Consider the following 8,756-nt stretch of genomic DNA (forward strand, 5'->3'; position numbering starts at 1 on the left):
TTCAAAGGGAATGATGAGCCTTTGGGTGATGAACCCTTTTTGAGAGACTAGCTCAAATCTATCTCTGGCTTCATCATCGATGAACTTTGGTAGAGGAACAGGTTCAGGTTCAGGCTGAGATACTGGATTCTTCCCAGAACGTGTCTTTTTTGAGGTTTGGGTGACAGATGCACCAACATTTTGAGTCTCAGTCCTTGTCCTTGGAGACTTCCTGATGGAGGGTTCAGGTGTTGGCTAACTCTCAGTAGTGTTTTCTTCATTCTGCTGATCAACAGAGGGATCAGCAGATTGCTTTTCCTTGGATTGGGGAGTTCTCTTCCCCTTTGCAGTCCTTTTTCTTTTACTAGAAGACCTTATGGCAGTTTCATCACCTTGGGTAGCCTGCTCTGGTTCCTCATTTCCACCAGCAATGTTCCCTTCAGAGATCTGCCCTTCCGTTTGTTCATCAGATGATTCAGCAGTTGGAGTAACCAATTTTCTTCGAGCAGTCTGCTTCACTTTGCCACCACGGGTCACTTTCTTCTTTTTAGGTGTCACAGGAGGTGGATCAACAATTTCAATGTCTTCATCCCTAAGCCTAAAAGACCGTCCGGCACTAGTAGATCCTCCCCTAATTCTAACCATGATGCAATGTGGATATGATTTTTGATGCAGAACGTTGTGTATAGAGAAAAAAAAACAGTAAAAGCCAACAAGAGTGCACTAAAATGCCGCAAAGAGAAGGTTATATGAAGTTAGGGTTCCGTGAGTAAATTGGGAATTTTGGGGTAGTTGGGTGTTAGGAGTGCTTTTTATGAGTGGTTAATGAGCAGGAGAGGTGTAATAGAGTTGGTTGAGTCAATTTCTCGGAACTTGGTTTGAGGAGGGAGGAATTTGAATTTCAAATTTTAGAGAAACTGAAAGGTCGCGTTCGAGTCTTATGGAGGAGAATGAATTAAGAAGAATGGGTAACTGCCTTATACGACACATTTTTTTAGTGTCGGACGTCCGAACGAAGTGATGCGTCCGACACAACCGTCCGAACCAGGGTTTTTCTGGAACTTGGATGAAGAACACTGTCGGACGTCCGTTCCAATTTATTGGACGTCCGATAAAGATTGACTAGAAATAAGACTTAGAGCATTTTTTCTGAAACACCCAATTTTGTCCTCAAGGACACAAATTGATCTAACGGAAGAGCTTTTGTGAGGATATCAGCGATCTGTTCTTTAGAACAAACAAACTCAACACGGATTACCCCCTTTGAAACAAGATCGCGAATGAAATGATGCTTTATATCAATGTGCTTAGTCCTAGAGTGTTGAATGGGATTTTTTGTTAAATTGATTGCACTAGTGTTGTCACAGTACATGGGTACACATTCATATACTAAACCGAAATCATTTAATGTGTTTTTCATCCATAGCAATTGAGCACAGCAAGCACCAGCAGCAACATATTCAGCTTCAGTAGTGGACAGTGAGATAGCATTTTGTTTTTTACTAAACCAAGAGACCAAGCAATTTCCAAGAAAGTTGCATATGCCAGTAGTACTTTTTCTATCTATTTTACAGCCACCAAAGTCAGCATCAGAGAATCCACACAAAGGAAGTTCATGACATTTTGGATACCACAAGCCATAATTTAAGGTTCCTTTAAGATATCTTAAGATTCTTTTTACCGCATTCAAGTGTGATTCTTTTGGACAGGATTGAAAACGAGCACATAAACACACAGCAAACATGATGTCAGGCCTACTAGCAGTTAAATAAAGTAAACTTCCAATCATACATCTGTACTTCTTCTCCTCAACTTTTGTACCTTCTTCATCCTTGTCAAGTTTGGTAGATGTGCACATAGGTGTCCCAACAGGCTTTGAATCCTCCATTCCGAATCTTTTCAGCAACTCCTTGGTATATTTTGTTTGATTTATAAATGTTCCATCTTGGGTTTGAATCACTTGGAGTCCAAGGAAGAAGTTCTGTTCTCTCATCATGCTCATTTCAAATTCTTTTTGCATGATGATGGAAAAGTCCTTGCACAATTTTTCATTAGTAGCACCAAATATGATATCATCCACATATATTTGCACAATCAAAAGATCTCGTGAGCTTTGTTTTGTAAAAAGTGTAGTGTCTACAATGCCTCTTTTAAAACCATTTTCAATCAAAAATCCACTCAGACGTTCATACCATGCTCTAGGAGCTTGCTTTAATCCATATAAAGCTTTTGATAGTTTAAACACGTGATCTGGATAAGATTCATTTTCAAAACCAGGAGGTTGGTCAACATAGACTTCTTGATCTATAAATCCATTTAAGAAGGCACTCTTAACATCCATTTGAAATAATTTGAAATTCTTGAAACATGCAAATGCTAAAAACATTCTTATGGATTCCAGCCTGGCTACTGGTGCAAAAGACTCATCAAAGTCTATTCCCTCTTCTTGAGTGTATCCCTTAACCACCAGTCTAGCCTTATTTCTAACAATCTCCCCTTTATCATTCATTTTGTTTCTAAAAACCCATTTAGTGCCAATGATAGGATGGCCTTGTGGTCTGGCAACCAGGGTCCAAACTTTGTTTCTATCAAATTGGATTAACTCTTCTTCCATAGCTAAAATCCAGTGCTCATCATTCAATGCATCAGCAACATTTTTGGGTTCAATATGTGATACAAAAGCAAGATTGTCTACCAGGTGACTAGAGGAACGAGTCCTGACCTTTTCAGAAGGATCACCAATTATAAGTTCCCTGGGATGATTATGAGCAAATTTCCAGGCTCTTGGAAGATCATTAGTAGTAGTGGTATCTCTATTATTTACTTCTTCAGCTGGATTTACATGAGCATCAGTATCCTTTGAGTCAGTTTCTGGTGAGGCAGAGTCATGATCATTGATTGCTAGCTTCTTCAGTTCTTCTTGAACACCTGTGTCATCATCTTCACCACAACTCATAGAGATGTCACCATTAGATTCATCAAAAGTAATGTGTATAGCCTCCTCTATAATCAATGTTCTACGATTATAAACTCTAAAACCTCTTTTGTTTTCACAATATCCCAAGAAAATTCCCTCATCAGGTTTCTTGTCAAACTTTCCAAGATGTTCCTTGATATTCAAAATGAAACATTTACAACCAAATACTTTGAAATAACCGACAACAGGCTTTTTGTCATTCATGAGCTCATAGGAAGTTTTGTTCAAAATTGGTCTTAGAAGAACTCTATTCATGGTATAACAGGCTGTGTTTATGGCTTCAGCCCAAAAATATTTTGGTAAATTGCATTCACTAAGCATGGTTCTAGCAGCCTCTTGGAGAGTTCTATTTTTTCTTTCTACAACTCCATTTTGTTGAGGGACTCTAGCAATAGAGAATTCATGAGTAATACCATTATGATCACAAAATTCTGGAAAACCACAGAACTTGAATTCTGTCCCATTATCACTTCTAATTCTGACAATTTTCAAGCCAAGCAGATTTTGTACTTTAGCAAATAATGAGGTAAAATTCTTAAAGGCATCATCTTTATGAGCAAGGAATATCACCCAAGTATATCTGGAATAGTCATCAACAATCACAAAACAGTATCTCTTACCACCAAGGCTTGCAGTCTGTGTAGGACCAAACAGATCAAGGTGCAGAAGTTCAAGTGGTTTTGAAGTAGAAACACATTTCTTAGGTTTAAAAGAAACCTTGACTTGTTTTCCAAATTGGCAAGCATCACAAATTCTGTCTTTTTCAAATCTAATTTTTGGAAGACCTCTAACAAGCTCCTTTTTAGAAATTTCTTTCAGCAAATCCATATTGAAGTGACACAACCTTCTATGCCACAACCATGGGTCCTCATTTGCTACTTTGAGACATTTGAGATAAGAGGAATCAATTTTTTCAAGGAAAACTACATAGACATCATTAACTCTTTTTCCATTGAAAACAATGTTGAACTTTGAGTCAAATATGAGACATTCAAACTTTTTGAACAATACAAACAGATTCCTGTCACACAACTGGCTAACACTTAACAGATTGTAGCTCAAATTGTCAACAAGAAGAACATTTTGGATAAAAGTTTGATCATTCTTACCAACATCGCCAATACCAATAGTCTTGGCTTTGTTATCATCTCCAAACGTTACCTTACCACTTGCTTTTTGCTTGAGTTTAATGAATTGTGATGCATCACCAGTCATATGTCTTGAGCATCCACTATCAATGAACCATTTTGATTTTTTAGCAGTGTTATCCTGGTTTACCTACACACAAACCCACAAGATAATACTTGGTACCCTTTATATATTGGGTCCTTGAGAGTTAGTCTTATGTTTAACTACCCACATGCATCTCATGCCATTCCTCATATTTTTCTTAACATGACAGTTGCTATTCATGTGACCAGATTGACAACAAAAGTTGCATACTAACATTGGATTAATCAAATGAACAGGTTTAATGAATCTGACTTGCCTTCTTCTGTGGATAGCAAACTCATTTGTATTATGGTTCAGTCTTATTTGATGAGTATAAGGCACAGTGTTATTCTTTTGAATATGGTTCTGTTTCAAATGATGTAACAATTGACATAAGTCATCCATCCTTTTTCTTAAGCTGCATTGCTCACTCCTGAGTATGTCACAGTAATTTTTCTTTTTGTAAAGTCCAGCAAGCACATCAAACTCAGTCCTTTTCAGGTTGTCATTTTCATACTTAAGACATTTGTTTTGTCGAAAAAGATTTGCATTGTCTTGTATTAAAAAGCTAATTTTCTGCTTCAGTTCCTTGTTTTTAACATAGGATTCTTTCAATCTGTTATGCATTTTTTCTAAAAAAGAATTAACATCATCATCAGATTCACTATCACTATCGGTTTGAGAGTTGTATTGTGTTACCTCTTCATCTCCAATAGCCATGAAAGCCACTTGAGCAGATTCCTCTTCTTCTTCAACTTCGCCTTCTGAGTTGCAATCATTCCAGGTAATTTGAAAATTATTGAACTTTGGTTTTCGTTCAATCTTGTTTTCCTTCTTTTTCTTCATTGGACACTCATTTGCATAATGCCCAGATTGACCACATTCAAAACATTTGTCGTTTTGCTTCTTGTTGAACTCTTGTTTCCCTCTATTTCTGAAGTCATTAGTCTGATTCTGGAAGGAATTGTTGGATCCGCTTTTCCTGAATCTTCTCTTATTGAGAAATTTTTTGAATCCTCTTGTGATAAGTGCAATATCACTGTCATCACCTTCCAAGTCATTTTCATCCAGTGAGGCTGTTTCATCTTCATCTTGTGAGGCTTTCAGAGCAATACTCTTCCTTCCTTTTGTATCTTCTTCTTCCTGCATCTTAGATTTAAGTTTCAGTTCATAAGAGGTTAGAGAGTTAATCAGAGATTCAATGGATAAAGAATTTAGATCCTTGGCTTCCTCTATGGCAGTCACTTTGCTTTCCCAATCCTTTGATAGAGCATTCAGAATTTTTCTGTTCTTTTCACCTAGAGAGTACTCCTTCTCAAGTACCTCTAAATCCTTGATCAGATCATTAAATCTACAATACATTTTGTCGATGTTTTCATGAGGCTCCATCTTGAAAGATTCATACTTGGTGACCAGAATGGACTTTTTCTGTTCTCTTACGTTGTCACTACCCTCATGAATTTCTCTTAGCTTATCCCACATTTCTTTGGCAGATTTGCACCCTTTTACTCTAATTGACTCATTTGAGTCTAAGGCACTATAAAGAACATTCACGGCTTTAGCATTTAATGTGATATTGGTTCTATCTTGAGCATTCATCTCAGCTCTCGTTTTTGACCGCAACAACCCTGTTTCTGCATCAAGAAAGTTAGCATCATGCGGTCCTTCATTCACAATAAACCACAGCTCAATATCAATGGATTGCAAGAAGATAATCATTCTTTCTTTCCAACTAACATAATTGGAACCAGTAAACATGGGAGGCCTAGTAACAGATTGCCCCTCAACAAACATAGCATGACTGGTTGTCATCTTTACTCCAAGCCGTTAGAGCTTAATCTCTAGGAGACCAAGCTCTAATACCAATTGTAAGGATCGAAGACAACCTAAGAGGGGGGGTGAATTAGGCTTTCAAAGAACTGCTAAAATATAGTCCACTTTTTTCACAGATTACCTTTCTTTTCTCAAAAACCTCCCAATGAACGAGATAGCACAAGAGCACAGATATTCGTGAGATGAAGAGAGGAATAGTTTATGTAGAAAAGCAGTAAATGAAAGTAAAGAAACAAACCAGGCTTCAAACACAACTGAAATTTGAACACCACCTTTATATATCAAGTTACTTCAAGTTGAACAAACTTGCAACCAATCTTTTGTGTACAAGGAAGGGATCATTTCCTTCTTGCCCCAAACCACACTTGGTCAAGCAAGGAAGTTTTACAAACACTCGCAAACCCTCACTATGCTACACTATTGAAGAAGCTGTGTCACACTTGAAAAACTACACGAAGATTGCACAAAACAAAGAGTACAAATGTTCCTTTTGAGTATTCTAGCACTTGAATCACTCACAATCTGATGTAGTCTTATTGTACAAAGTTGTCTTGAAGTGGTTGACTTTGTTCTATTTATAAGAGACCAGAGAATTCTTCAATTAATGCTGTCAACGGGTAGAAGGCAACTGAAGAGTCAACTAGCCGTTGGTGCTGTCGGACATCCGATACTTGGTATTTATGCGTCCGAGGGTAGGATGCATTCTTGGACTTTCTTCTTCAATTCCTTCGGACGGCCGATGCATCTTGAGTGATTCGTCCGAAGAGCAGCAATACTTGTCGGACGTCCGATACACAGTTGTTGAGCGTCCGATCCTGATCAGTAAACAAGTAACTCCTGGCTTGTCTTCTTCGGACGTCCGAGTCTGAGTTCTTTATTCATCCGAAGATACTCAAAGAATGTCGGACGTCCGATACTCTCCTTTTGTGCGTCCGACATCATCCTCAGCAGACTTCATTCTTTTTGATCTTCTGTTTCTATTTTAAATCCACAGACCTGTTTGGTTCATTTCTTAAAGGATCTCTACAAAAGGTATTAGAAACATCCAATTATTTTGTAATCATCAAAAGATATGAGTTGAGATAAACAAGAGCTAAGACAGAAATTTCGGTCACTTTGAGCTGGAGAAAAACCGTGAGAGGCAGCTCCTATCCTAGCTTATCTTGATCACCAAGTGATTTCAGTGTTATGTGTAAAATTTGGAGGTAATTTGAGCAAGGAATTGAGGAGAAAGAGTGGAGGAATTTTCTGGTCTTGTTCTTCCTTTGTTGCTCGGTTGTTTGAGTGTATGTGAGGAAGGAAATTCTGATGTTATTAGCTTCTAAGGTAGGCTTAAAACTTGTGGCTCAAATTTGCTCAAAGTTGTCCACTAAAATAATGCACATGCACGTGCGTTTCGTGCTCGATTCCTCTTGAGTTTATTGCACTAGTGCACAAAACCTCTAATGCACTTACATTCATATTATTATTATTCACTCTTAATAGTCTCAAAATAATGGTCTAAGGCTCCTCAATTAATCGCGTGCGTAAAACGCGTATTTCTAATTTAAGCGCGATATAGTGAAATTTCTAAGAAGTTCTTATAACGGTAATATAACTAACTAACCTTTGAACACTTATACATAAAAAAATACCTATTTTAGGACTAATGTACAAGTCTCCAATTTTCCAAGCTTATTGTATCCTCGAATCGATTATTGACTCCAATCGCGTATTCACTATTTTTATTTAACGAGCTTCCAAAAATTAAATTTTGAAACAAGTCACTTTAAAAATATAACTAAGCTATAAATCCATATAATTAGGTCTAAAAAGGTTAGAAAATAATATTCAGGGCAATTGGCCTAATAAATAATTAAATGAGCTTGAATTAAGAGTTTAAAATAGATGAATTTTGTGAATCTTCACATGAGTCTTGTATTACTTCCTCAAATCTCCAAAAATTTGTATCAGCACGTCTTTCGAAATATTATCGACACGCAAGCGGTAGACACTTACTTAGAACTCATTCACCTTTAATTTCTCAATTAACTTTTCTTTATCTACTATTGATCATTTTTAATTCTCCAATATTAATACACTCCCAATCCAAGTATAGCCTCGAAAACGTGTACTCTTTGTTCCGAACTAAACGAATTTTCAAAAATTAAATTTTCCTACAAAACGCTTTAAAATATAAAAGAGGAATTGTTCCATATAAATGGATTTTTAAATGGTCAAAATAAATAATTCGGAGAAAATGAGTAAATAAATATTTAAGTAAACTTGTAATATTCGATAAATAAGAAAATTTTCGGGTCCTCACAGAACAACTCTCTCAAGAATATAGATACAATGAAGAAAACACCTTAGCAACTATATAAATCAATTACATGTAAAAGCAGGTAGGATGAGAGATTTCATTTCTCTTGCAAAATTGTAGGCATAATTTTCTCTATTTTACAAGATATACTTTCTCACATGTAATAATTCTAATCACAAAATAATTGCTATAATTGCTTCCAAGTTGAGTGAACATCGAATTGTCAAGTTACTTGAAATTATCTCACTTAAATAGGAGAAAATTAAATAAAAAGGGACTTAATTGTCATGCATTGGTGAACTTAATTGAAGTAGATTGCAAAAATTTGGGGCTAAAAGTTGAAATTTGGATAAAATTGTGAAAAAATTTTTGACAGAGTTTCCCCTTAAAACTGGATGAAACTCCTTATCAGCAATAGCCAAAAAGCAACATTTTAAGCATAGGCAATAATTT

This window comes from Coffea eugenioides, chromosome 1, assembly GCF_003713205.1.
Source record: "Coffea eugenioides isolate CCC68of chromosome 1, Ceug_1.0, whole genome shotgun sequence".
Classification (NCBI taxonomy): domain Eukaryota; kingdom Viridiplantae; phylum Streptophyta; class Magnoliopsida; order Gentianales; family Rubiaceae; genus Coffea; species Coffea eugenioides.